The sequence below is a fragment of the Nanorana parkeri genome, unplaced genomic scaffold (genome assembly GCF_000935625.1).
Source record: "Nanorana parkeri isolate BGI_ZX_2015 unplaced genomic scaffold, ASM93562v1 scaffold866, whole genome shotgun sequence".
Lineage (NCBI taxonomy): Eukaryota > Metazoa > Chordata > Amphibia > Anura > Dicroglossidae > Nanorana > Nanorana parkeri.
The window spans coordinates 468,890-482,594 of NW_017307134.1; the positions used below are offsets into that span (position 1 = coordinate 468,890).

A 13,705-nucleotide genomic window follows, 5' to 3' on the forward strand; every position below is an offset into this window, starting at 1 on the left:
TTCCATTGCAGTAACATGCATTTTACCATAACACATGGTACCATTACTGCATTATTGCACCATTCATTTTGAATGGAACCCCAATGCACCAGTGCACTGCAGTGCAGGGGTGCTTCGGCAGCCCATTCTGAATGAATAGGCTGCCTCAATGGAACACTCGTGAAGTCATTGTGGTGGTGTGAACTCGGCCCAACACAAAAGTGGAAAAAAGGCCAAAGTGTGTCATCTAGGAAAGTGAAAAGATTTGAACAAGCCACTTTCCCAGCACTTTCTTCCATTTAACACCACTTATCAGAACTATAGGCAAGCAGCTAAATATACACTTGGGAAAAAAGAAAAAAAAAAAAAAAAAAAAAAAGGGGAGAACACGATAAAACTTTTTTGTTTAAAAACATAATGCAGTAGGTAGCTAGAGGTTCTTTAACGTTTTCTTTAATCGTAGGTCTGCATCACTCTTCATCTGAAATCAGCCACATGTGCTTAGAAGGATTTTCTCAAAAGAAAAAAAAGGTAAATTGAGCTTTCAACATCAGCACAAAAAAGATAAAGCGATCAGTTCACAGCAAGCTGATCAAAAACATTTCAAGAAGGTCTGCCAGGCTGTTCCCTTCAGAGAACGTTTTCATCGGGGAGTTCACCTGCAAACTGCCTTCATTTATGGATCAAAGAAATATTGCAGCTCTGAACAGCAATGAGATACAAAATAAAGAGGCAACATTTGAAGTATATGTAAACCCAACCATGTAAGCTTTATTGTTAAACAGGACCTTGACAGGCTCGTTCACTAAAAATTGAGCATGTTAACAGATGGGCTAGTGTGCCCACCACTGGATTACACACTGCTGAAGCTGTCACGGTTTACTTTTTTTTTTTAAAGCTTTATTGGTAGTGTGCAATATGTACACTCCTTTTAGGTCCCTGCACAGCAGCGTGTTTGGCTGTCCTCCGCTGCGGTGACCTGAGGTGGCATCCAGTGCACTGCAGAAAAATGCAGCGTCTTTTCCAGCCTGCAGCCATGCAACCCCATATGCAAAAAACTGCAATGCACTGTGTTCAGACACCTTTCAGAACCGGCATTAACTTTTTCAGCAACTTGAGCTACAGCAACTCTTCCATTGGATCAGACTACACGGGCCAGCCTTCCCTCCTCACATGCATCAATGAGCCTTGGCTGACCATGACTGTCGCCGGTTCACCTTCCTTGCACCACTTTTGGTAGGTCCTGACCAATGCAGACTGGGAATATCCCACAAGAGCTGCAGTTGTGTAATTGCTCTGACTCCGTTGTCTAGCTATCATAATTTACCCTTTGTCAAAGTTATTTAAATCCTTACGCTTGCTCATTTTGTCTGCTTCAAACAAATCAACTTCAGGGACAAAATGTTCATTTGCTTCCCAATACTTCCCAATCACTTCAAGGTGCCATTGTAACCAGATAATCAATGTCTCAGTGGTCATAGTGGTATGGCCACTCTATCCTTATACATGACAATGATAAGAATATGTAGAGATGCAGCATAGCACCGGCCGATACCACTGATTTTATAGTGGACCCACTCACAACCATATACTTTAGTGTGAGAAAAGGCAGTTGTGAATGACACAGAACTTTCAGTGGACAACCTACAGCTGATGTATTGCCCAGGTCCATTATCTTTTCCAGAGCACTGGGTGTAGCTGTGAGGCAGCCATCATATACTGTAGAAGGAAGGGAAAGTCATCATGAGGAAGTTCTTTCTGTTAGTCCAGGCCATCAATGTAACATGGTCTTCAGAAGCAAGCATTGACAGGGTCTGTACTGGTGGTCTTCTTGAACTGATTATAGTATAGCCTGTCTTTAGACCAAGGCTGTTCTTTTACAGTTGACGCTAGTGCTGTGATGTAAAGTTTGAAGGCTTGCAGCCACAAAGCACACATAAAATGTATTGCACTGGTATTACATTGTAACGGCCAGGAAACCACAATGGTGGGTATTTAGCAAGTTCAATACACCAGAAAAATGTCTGGTGAATAGCAGTTTGATTAATTGGTAAAGGGTTATTAAACCCTCCGGTTTTTTTGCATATATATCTACTGCTTGAAAAGGGTTAATACTTACCTGTGTCTTCCCTGCGCGCTCCCATCCGAAAATGTGAAATATCTCGGGCGACCGCAAAGCATCTTGGGGCGGGCGCATGCGCAGTTCACATTTTCGGCCAGGACGTGAGGAGTGACAAAAGTAAACTACACACAAAAATAAATAAACAAGAAAGAAATAGTGGTATGGTGGTCTTAAGACCCCCAACATTACTAATAATTACTACAACTAAGAGAGAAGGTGAAATCAATATCTATGAACGTTTATGTATGAATGTACTTTTATGGAAACAAAATAATAAAAATATATTAAACAAAAAAAAACAAAAAAAGACACCAACATATCCCTAAATATCGCTATTATCGGCACAATAATATAATCCCTAATATCGGCACAAAAAAGGGGCCAACGTCCACAAAGATGGGGAAATTTGTCAGTCGTGTCCATGTCCCCGGTTACCAGTCCCTCCATATGCATTAATTCATTCAAAACATGTGACCACGCGGCAAACAAAGGCACCACGTTGGTCTTCCACTGTCTCCAAGTCGCTGCGCAGACAGCTAATAAACAAAAACGCAAGATATCTTGTTTATTAGAGCTGTCTAACTAAACTTGTGCTCCCCTGATGTTCCTCAAGATAGACAATTTAGGCCTTGTTCGCACAGGCTACAGCTTGTATACGAGCAGTGTGTACAGCAAGCTTTCACAATGCACTTCACAGCTTTCAGCCAGCTTTGTTGGAGCCTTTAAAAGTAGCATTCACCTCCAGCTTAAGAAGGTTATACACAGATCCTGACTGGCAGCTTAATAAACATTGGGGGTAATGGACAAATGCGCGTACAAACACGCACGAAAATGTGCAACATGCTTCTGATGTGCGTTTCAGGGTGTTTCCATTGAAGTCCATGGGGCAAAAACGTACTGTTAACTGCCCAAAGAAGCTCATGTACCTTTTCAGGCGTTTTTCTGCTGGCGTTATGCTGCTCAGGTGTGAACAGGGGCTATTGAAATCATGGGATTTCCTGTGTTGGGCATTTGAAAGCCCTTTTCCAACTGCTCAAAAACGCCCAGGTGTGAACCAGGCCTTGGAGTTTTTCTCACCGGAAGAGGTCACACACAGCCAACAGCTATGACATACAAAAGAAGCTTCTAAGTAAAAACAACTATGCAGTGTTTTTTTCAATGTACTGGGGAATGCATGGGAAATTCTCTGGTAAAAAGGTGAAGTAACCCTTTAGGGCTAGATCACAACAGAACTGTGTGCGTCTGCGCAGCTGAAATGTGATGGGTTTTGCTACGATTTTACTGCAATTGATGCTTTTTTTTGGGGGGGGGGGGGCTTAAAATGGGATTTCAGGTGCGTTCCAGTGCATTTGCATGCCGTTTCCATGCAATCCGATACAGTTAAAATAGGGAAATAGGGCAAGCAGTATTTTCTCTGACTGCATTGGTGTGAATGTTACACCAGAAATCCCATAGGAAAGCATTGGGATGTATTTTGGCTGCAGCAGGCAAACTGAACAGACTGTATCACAACTGCATTTAGTGTGAACTAGCCCTTAAAGAACCTGCAAGGCTTCACTAAGCTTCAGCACTACTTGAAGGTTGCTAAAGCCTACTAAAGTGACAGTCAGCTCTCCCATTAAGGTCTGTCTAACAAATCTGATCTTTCGAGCCCATGTAGGACCCCTTTCTGAAGGTGACAGGAAAAGAAAGCTTTTAGTGGTTCCTTTGCGATTCCTAAACCTCGATTTTTGTTTCAATGTCTTTTAAAGCATTATTTTAGCATCTTTGCTGTGCTAGATTTCCCTACAATGTTATGCTCAGCTACAGGCTGCTGTCCATTTAAGGCCCCATTCACAACTCGAGCGGATTTCCTTGCGGCGGGGCATAGCGCGACTGTTCGGCCAACGATCGCGCGACCGTCAAGCTGCATTAAAAAAATTGAAAAATCGTGCGACTCCCGTGGGGAAAAAGGGTCCTGCTGAAGCGGCGGCGACATGGAACTGCACATTAGAACAGCTCCATTGAATAACATTGGCCGGCGACTTCTCGCGGCAAAAATGCGCAAAAACGCGGGATCGCTTAGTGTGAATGGGGCCTTAAGCTCAGTCAAAATACAGCCAGCTCTTAAAATAAACACCCACAAAAGTCTCCATTCAATTCAAAAGATGAAGGGACAATCGGACATTTCATTCATTCATTAACTCTAAATAATAACTCATTCCAACTTTCAATAAAAAGCAAATGCTAGAGATGCCGGTGATATTGTAAGGGGAACAATATGTCCTGCATTCAATGATCAGCACAGCCACAATATTTCAGTAGCCTCAGAGCGAAAGAGCCTATGCTACGGGAGGTGTGTTGTGCCATTCATATGATTGACAACACAATGCACCTAGTGCACGGTAACACACGCATGGGTGCATTGTGTGATAGTATTCATTAATCGCACAGCATTGTATAGGAGGTATGACTGGGACCTTAAAAGGAGAACTATGGGGTTAAGTCTTTTCCCCATAGTTCTCCTTAGGGTAACGGGAGGACACAAACTAGCGTCCTCCCGTCACCCTAGGCTCAGTATACCGCGAGCTGTAGCTCGCGGTATACTGAGACGCCGCAGCCGAAGCGGATCACGACAATTGTGCCGGGATCCGCCCAGCTGCGTGACTGACAGCTGGCTCTGCCTATCTAGAGGCAGAGCCAGCTGTACCCGCCCCCTCCCCCGTCCGTTCCTGCCAGTCAGCACTGGCGGATCGGAGCGGGGAATCCAGCCCCTCCCCTGTCACGGCAGAGAGCCGTGACAGGATCGAGAGGTGAGCGAACGCCGGTATGTGTTCGCTCACCTCCCGATCTACTGAGCCGACCTGTGACAGTCTCATTGTCACAGGTCGGCTAGAACTATGAGGTGAGTGAAAAGCACTCACCTCATAGTTCTCCTTTAAACATACAGTAGAAACAGGATGATACCAAGGTTCAGCATTAACCACCTGTTGGCAGTTAAATACACAGATGAAGACATATGAGAACCGTTTTACCTGCTAAATAATTTGGATTATTGTCTATCCATTCCTGAGATGTGTACAGCTCTGCCACACAAGGCAACCCTGTCTGGTAGGGCAGGAGACATCATTTTCTCTGCTTAAGACTTACCGGTCTTGTCCTTTCCCCAACCTGTGACTAGAGACAGTGGAAGAAAGCAGATGATTTACTTCTTTATCTTAGAAAGCAGATGAGCTCATTTTCTTGTCACTCTGCTCTTTCCCCCTCCTAGTATAGTCCTTTTTAGCACAACTGAATGGCTTAATACACTGAGAGTGCTACAGAGCCTGACTGCAGCCATTTTTTTTAGTCTTGGATAGTATTATTATTATTATTATACAGGATTTTTATAGTGCCAACAGTTTGTGCAGCGCTTTACAATATAAGGAAGACATTCCAATCACAATACAAATCAAGACCAGATGCTAAGGAGGGCCCTGCCCGTGAGGACTTACATTTTACCTCTCCCAGTCTGAGCTCTGCTGTACAGTAAACTGCAAGAGGCTGCTACATGGTCAAATTCAATTACTTCTGCTTGAATTAAAAAAAAAAAAAACTATTTAAAAACATATTGATACAGAGATACAATAATTCCAGTTTATTATATCTGCCTGGAGTTCAACTTTAAATACCTCAATAGAAAGTAATATCGTCCATGTAGCTAGGCCCTAGACTTCCAACACTAGGAAGGAGGAAGAGTGATATACCATCATACCAGGAAGGCTGCACAATTATTTCTCAGCCATGGGGAATTCCTAGGGGAATCAAATCTTGCCGTGTGCGCCACCAGTCACATTACACAACTAATGTTCTTACATATCTCATGTTTAACAGCGGACTTGAGAAAGCAAATTACATGCAGAAAGAAAGTCATATCTGAAGGTTTGTTTTATTGTAATTGCCTAAGTGGTCTATGCTTGTCTTCAGATTCATGTCTGGACTCTGCATAAAACCCTTCCCTACCAGCGCCCCTACCAGCGCTCAAAGCCTGAGTCATAGCTCCGAAAAGGTGAGATCTCACCGAACATTAACATTAGCAGCACCTCTGTGTCCGGTTGGTTGAGCAGACATTCTTATTACCACAATTATAATGTTTGCTGGAAAGTATAAGAAGTTCATCAATCAAAACATCACAACTGATCTTTTCATTTTTGGTAGATGTAAGAATTTGTCATGTGACTTCATTCTCCAACATCTCTCAAGGACTGCATTTGTGAGAATTTGTGAAATTTGAATGAATTCCTGGGTCTCCATCCGGCTTTTGACAATATGAATGGTTTCTAGTAGGGACGCAACTATACTCATATCAGTATCGGTGCCGTAAAAGATATTTGGGCGAGAACTCGTACTCGCCCAAATGCTCCGATACTTACATGGAGGCATGGAGCCATCTTCCTTCCTAATCAGGAAGCCAGGCAGTGGGTTATGACTCCCCTCCCGGCTTCCTGATTAGTCTAATTAGTCTGATTGACTAGGAAGCCAGCTTCTCTTGTTGGTAGACTACCTGGCTTCCTAACAAATCAGGAAGCTGGGCGGCACGTCATGACTTGCCGCCCGATTGGTCAAGATTAGCACCACCTCTTAAAAATCATGTTGAATCCCCCAGAGGACCAAGTGCACAGAGTATTTGGTCCCGTAGTGATCCATGCTGCGGTTCTGCTATTAAAAAAAAAAAAAATTCAGAGTTAGGACTTACCGGTAACTCTATTTCCATTAGTCTTCCAGGACAGCATCAACTTTACTTTTTACACTGGCTGTAGCTCCACCTCAGACAGAGACTCATTTTATAGGTGTTCCTATGCGGGGGTTAAGGCCAGCACTGAACCCACCTTTACATCTCCTCTGTTTCCTATTCAGAGTATTGTGCCTGTGATCAAGTAATACAAAACAATAGGATTGTTCTAGATTACCAGATTACAGGCACACTACTCTGCGCATCAAGTAACCCAGAACACATAACACAAGTTCAGGCTTCACACATTTCCCCCTTATGGGCCCATTCACACCAGGACCGTGAATGAACAGTACAGGAGCTGTGTTGTGTTGCCATTCATTTGACTAGCACCCCAAAAATGCACCTCCTACCCGCACTCTTAAAAGGAGAACTATGGGGTCAGTGTTTTTCCCCATAGTTCTCCTAAGGGTCACGGGAGGACACAAACTAGCGTCCTCCCGTGACCCAAAGCTCAGTAAACCGCGAGCTACGGTTCGCGGTACACTGAGATTGCCGCAGCCGGGACGGATCCTGACATTACTGTCGAGATCCACCCAGCTGCGTGATTGACAGCTGGCTCTGCCTATCTAGAGCAGTGCTTCTTAAAGTGTGGGTCGCGACCCCATATGGGGTCCCACAAGTGAACAGGGGGGGTCGCGATCTGAGTCCCTGGCCAGGACCGCCATCATGGGGGTACAGCCGGTACTTGTGTGAGGGGCCCAGGCGGCTGGGGAGGAGGAGACACTGACCGACGCTAGGGGAGGGGATTAGGTCCCCTAAAAATTTCCTCTGCCAAAAAGGTGTCACGAGTGGAGAAAGTTTAAGAAAGCCTGATCTAGAGGCAGAGCCAGCTGTACCTGCCCCCTCCCCAGTCCGTTCCACCAGTCAGCGCTGCTGGAGGATTGGAGAGGAGAGGGGGAATCCCTGCAGGGAGCTGTGAGTGAAAGTCACGGCTCCCTGCAGGGACAGGATCGAGAAGTGAGCGAGTGACGGTATGTGTTCGCTCACTTGCCGATCTATTGAGCCGACGTGTGAAAGTTTCATTGTCACACGTCGGCTTGAACTATGAGGCTGAGTGCCGCCTGTAGAGAGCCCATCCCCATCTGACATCAGCCCCAGCTGCTGTCTTTGGCAGCCACGGCAACATAGTGAGTAAGCAGCGGTGATGAACTACAAGTCTCAGCACTGCTCAATTACTTACTTACTTACATCTAATTATATATTTGTCTCCTTGCTGGCGGTGTAATCAGAAGGAGGAGAGCAAACTGTCTGCCCAATGCTGCTCAGCAACCACAACACTGATCAGAACAGGACCGAGTCCTACATGCACTTGGTCCCCTTGGCCTTTAGAAATGACTGTACAGCTGAAGTGACACTCCTTTACCTTTCAGTGGGTTTAATTTGTGTTTGAAGTAGATGTTAGCAAAACAGAAAATGAAATGTGAATGTCATTCCTGCCCTTCATCATCTCTCTATTGCTTTAGGTGACAAAACCTGTGGGTAAAAAGAACTGACATAAGAGAGCTACAGTTACGAAAAGCCGCAGATGGGAACTAGAAGATACACACAGGATGTGGAAATCAGATAGAGCACCCAAGTGTAGTACTGTTTAAGATATGACAACACACAACGATTGACAAACTCTATGTAACATCATTCCAACCCTTCTGCTATGGTCTATAAAAAGCTACAACCACTTATGTCACAAGATTTGTAACTAACCAAATGGAAAGACTGATATATCATTATTCAGTGTGCTAAGCCAATTAAAAACTTAAAGCTGAACTCTGGATAAAGCAAAACTCCTTAATAGCCACAAAGGGTCTGTGAAATACACCATTGAAATTGCTATTTTTACAAATTGCAAATAAGATAGGTTCGTTGTTAAGGTTCACAAACTTTTAAGAAAAATGTATTATTTTGGGTCAATTGTACATGTAAATCAAATTAAAAAACTTCATATAAGCTTTAACCTGTTAAAATTGCTTTTCAAGATTTTAAAATCTGCAGCCTTCATTAAAATAATGCTTGGTAAACCTGCTATAAAAGGTTCTTGTTCAGGCACTTGCTGTTCCAAGGTGACAACACACTGCCCCGTTTCCCCAACTGTGCTTCTGCGTTGTCACCATGCCACACAGGCTTTCGAGTAAGGCTACAAGTGAGCACACATTACATAGGCATAGTCCACTGTGGTCAACATCAGAAAACCACCCTGAAATGCCACACAGCCATCTCTGGAGTACTTGTATGTAGGAAGTGGCTGCAGGAGATCAGCAGCCCTGAGGGGCAACAAAGGATGAAAGCAATAATGGTAAATCCAGGTATGTTAAACAAAGAGTCAGCTGTTTACTATAAACTATGCTTTAGCAAATAAATGCCATTTAGTTGGGGTTTAAATTCCCATTAACTTCATACATTTCTAAATTGATGTTTTATAATGTGACAACACAGAAGAGGCTTGCCTGACTGAAACCACAGACTGAACCATACGACAAGGGGTGTGTGTGTGTCTGACTGTGTGTCTGACTGTGTGTCTGACTGTGTGTCTGACTGTGTGTCTGAGTAGATTTCAGCTTTTGGGTTCCTTTTCTGTTATCATCATCTCCTGTAATTGCTTTTCCATGATGTTTTCACAGAGTTTGAGTTCAAGTTCCTGGCAGCCTGCATCAAATATGACCCTCACACTGAGAATTTCAGCTGTGGTCAGAAACCCGTTTGTCTTAACAAATAAGTACATTTTATGATTTTAGATATAAAAACAAAAACAACCCCCCGCCCCTTTCTCCCAAACAGGGATCTAGACAGCAGTAAAAACATGTTTTCTAGCTAAAGAGAAAGGCTTGCAACCTCTTGTGTTGATTTCCCTGCTGTGTATCTTCGTGAGGGAAATTTCCCCTAACTTCCTGTCCAAGTGACAGGTATCTGACAGAAAAGGAAGTGAGGTGAATACCCCCCTTCCTTTCCTACTTTCCCAAAACAGGGACCCAGACAGCAATAAAAACATGTTTTATAGCCGAATAGAAAAGGCTTGCATCCTCTGTCTGGATTTTCCTGCTGTGTGCATCCGTCGAGGGAAATTTCCCCTAAATTCCTATCCAGGTGACAAATGTCAGACAGAGCAGGAAGAGGAGAGAAATCTCTGCAGAGGGCAGAGAGACAGCAGTAAAAACCTGACAAAGGTAATGACACCCCCCACCACCACCACCACCGCTGTATCCAAACTGCAGATAGGCTGCCCCCAAATTACGAAGATCAAATTCTTCTTTATATCTAGGGTACCTGGTAAAATCACTTGAACTTACCAGATCCGCATTCCCCTGCTAGTCAGTCCTCCCCTACTCTCCAGCTAATGGACTGTTCCTCAGAATCCTTACATATAATGCAGGGATATGGGTGCTGCTTGGTATTTGATGACATCAGCAGGCCTCCAACTACCAAGATGTTGAGGGGATAGAGGCTGCAGGTCTTAAAGCCTGGAGAGAGTTCATGGGAGCGGGGATCAGGTAATTAAGAGTCCTTTACCCAGGTACCCTAAACCTAAATGAGTATTTACCCCTTGCATAGCAGGGGAAGACCCACTGCAAGGGAAGTTTTCAGCTTTAAAAGAAAAGTTTTGGTTGGAGTTACTTAATGTGCTATCGAAATATCCGTTGTAGCTGGTGTTCCTTTTTTTTACCATTGACCACAAGCCGCTTATTACCTTGGAGCTGTCACATGCAGTTCAGTACCATATTCATTTATTGGAATATATACATCACAATACTATACACTGCAAGTCAGTCTTTACCCATCTTGTACCCCGGACTTTTTTTCTATAGAAGAACTAAATAGAAAATGACAGAAACGACATATGACGGATCTTCATCTGCCTCCTTATTATCAGGATATCTGCTGCTTCCACATCTCCTCAGGATAATAGTGAATACAGGACTGCGAACAATAAAAGCCATTTCAGCTACTTCTATTTCTCAAAAAGCTACCGATATAGCAATAATAATACAGTGGGCTGAACGTGACATTTGACTCATAAGAAACAGGAAGCCGCCACAACCATAGCGAGGTTTATTCAGCACTGAGACCTTTCCATTCCCTCAACTAAAGCTAAACTCCGGGAAAGATATACCTTACCTTTGTAGTGGGTTCCCTTCCTCAGTACAAGGGTTAGCTGCTGGATTGCCTAGGGCTGGGGTAGGCAACCTTGGCTCTCCAGCTGTGTTGAAACTACAAATCCCATCATGCTTCTGCCTCTGGAAGTCATGCATGTGGCTTGCAATGCCTTATGGGATTTGTAGTTTCAGCACAGCTGGAGAGCCAAGGTTGCCTACCCCTGGCCTAGGGGATAATGAGGCGATATACTTACCTATTTATCTGTGTCTACAGGTTTCCTTCTCTTCATGTGATCCGTCCCCTGAAGAAGTGTCGCCCCTCCCATGCCCAGCAGGTTGCAGCTCTCTGATGTCATCCTGTACCAGACAGGACCAGCAGTCCTACATTCTACAGGAGGACGCTATGGGCCCGACTACAATCCAGGCACATCAGACAGCAGCGGCAAGGAATAAGATAAATATTGTACCTTATTTATTATCTCCTAGGCAAAACACTTTATAAACAAAAATACCCATAAGGCCCCGTTCCCACTGTGCGATATGCAAATCGTGCGTTTGTCGCGCGATATCGCGTTCAAGCTTGCATTGAGCAAGCTTGAATCGTGGCTAAATCCGCTCCAAAAAGGGTCCTGCTGTAGACTTTACTTACCCGATCCCTTGTTCGCCTGACAGCCGGCACTCAACTTTTCCCTCTAACGCTCTGGGTCCCTTGGCATCCTCTTGTAAAAACGCAGTTCTATTGGCGCAGCATTGTACTTGATGACATCAGAGCACCCGAGACTGCTGGAGCGCCTTAGGGAAGAAGCTACAGGAGTTTACCAGAGCAACAAATTAGGCAAGTAACAGTCTTTTTTCCTGCTACCCTAGGCAAAGACCACCATTTAACCCTTACAGTACAGGGGGGTGCCTTACTGAAAGGGTATATGTCTGTTTCTTCTGCAGTTCAGCTTTAACCCTTGCAGTACAGGGGGTGCCTTACTCAAAGGGTATTAGTCTGCTTTCCTGGAGTTCAGCTTTAACCCTTGCAGTGCAGGGGGGGACTCACTACAAGAATAAAAGTTTTTTTCTTTCCCAGAGCTCAGCTTTAAAAAAGGTGTGAAACAGGCGCGATAATGATGAGACAAATCAAAACTACATTATAGTTTACAGAAAGTCAAAAACTAATTTTTTAAGTTTTGGATAAAGTAGACTTTATCCATCAGGTCTATATAGCGGTCTGTGCCTACCTGACAGTGGAGATACCCCCTCTTTTTGTCCAACTGACCACTGTAACCGGAAGAAGATGGGGAATACTACATTTTAGAGTAGTCACCAGAACAAGGAGGTGAAAGGAAGGGAAGTCTTCCAAAAATGTTCCAGTGACAAATGTCTACAATGGGCATTCCCCTCACTTTGTTGAGATTTTCTCTCACTTCTGTTAAGTCACCAGGACAGGAAGTGAAGGGAAATAAGAATGTTACCTTCATCGGTGAAATACCAAAAAGAAGAAGAAACATTTTTGGAGTGTAATCATCACTGGATAAAAAGGGCTGATCATGTTTCATATTAGGGATGCACCGATATTCCGGCGACCGAAATGTATAGGCCGAAAGTGCAGTTTTTTTGGCCGAAATAGGAGGCGCATCCATGCTTTCCCTCCTCCCCGCCGGGACACAGAGCAGCGCCCAGCGGGGAGCAGAGAAAGACTGTCACAGGAGGCCGAAAGGTGCGGGAGGAGAGCGCGGTGAGCGGCCAGCGTTTCTCCTCCCCGCACCGCTCAGCCTCCTGTGACAGATCAGGAGAGCGATGTGTAGGGGCGGAGACAGCTCTCAATGCCGTCACAGGAGGCCGGCTGGCAGTGCGGAGGAGGAGTCAGCTGTCAAATCAAGATCTCCTCTCAGCACCACTCACTCAGCCTCCTGTGACAGCCGATCCAGGAGATTGGGCACAATACTCAGTGATCTGTGATTGCGGAGTGTTTGTAAATAATTGAGGATATAGTATTTTTACTATATCCTCAATTATGAATGAATGGGAGTGATCTACATCCCCTCCTGTTCATTCTTGATTGTGGTTATAGTAAACATACTATCTCCACAAGTTATGAATGGACAGGAGCACTCAGTATAGAGGATTCCTGTTCATTTATAAACAGGAGATGCAGAAAAAGAGATTGAGGACTCTGTTCTCAATCTCTTTTTCTATGTTAAAAGGGAAATATCAGGGGTCTGTTTAGAACCCTAATATTTCCACAAAGCCCCTAAAAGTGAACTTAAAAAATATAGATCTATCTATATAGATATATATAAAAAGTTATAAAAAATAAAATTAAAATATTTGAACAAAATTTGAAAAAGTTAGAAAAAAAAATTTCAGTCTGACTTGTTTTTATTTCAATTTCCTTTTTGAAATGTTCATTTTGGTGCACCTCTATTTAATACATCAATAGAAATAAATTTCCAAGTTATTTAAAGCACCCCTTCATAAAAGAATAATGTCATTTTTGGAGGGAAAGGGTAGCAAGTACACTTTTCTGCCAGTGCTTGCTCCCCATTACTCCTGCCTTCCCTAAGTGAGGATGACATAGCCCTCGGCCTATCCCTCCTTGCAGTCTCCTTGGGATCACATCACACATTTGAGGACGCCTGTCTCCCTGCAGTCTGTAATCTCACGCATGCGCAGTAAAGGGTGGCTGTGAGTGATCAGAAAGTGACAGTCGAATGCCGAATGCAAGATGGCAGCACGGAAGATCAGAAGCCCCACAAAGAGGGAGACTGCGCTGGACCA

At 44.1% G+C, this 13,705-nt stretch overlaps 1 protein-coding gene across 1 annotated transcript in view; it reads right to left on the reverse strand.

Moving 5' to 3' along the window:
* The window catches only part of IGF2R (insulin like growth factor 2 receptor), a 120,202-nt gene that overhangs the window by 105,658 nt on the left and 839 nt on the right, over positions 1-13,705 (reverse strand). The gene's annotated exons all lie outside the window — the stretch shown is intronic.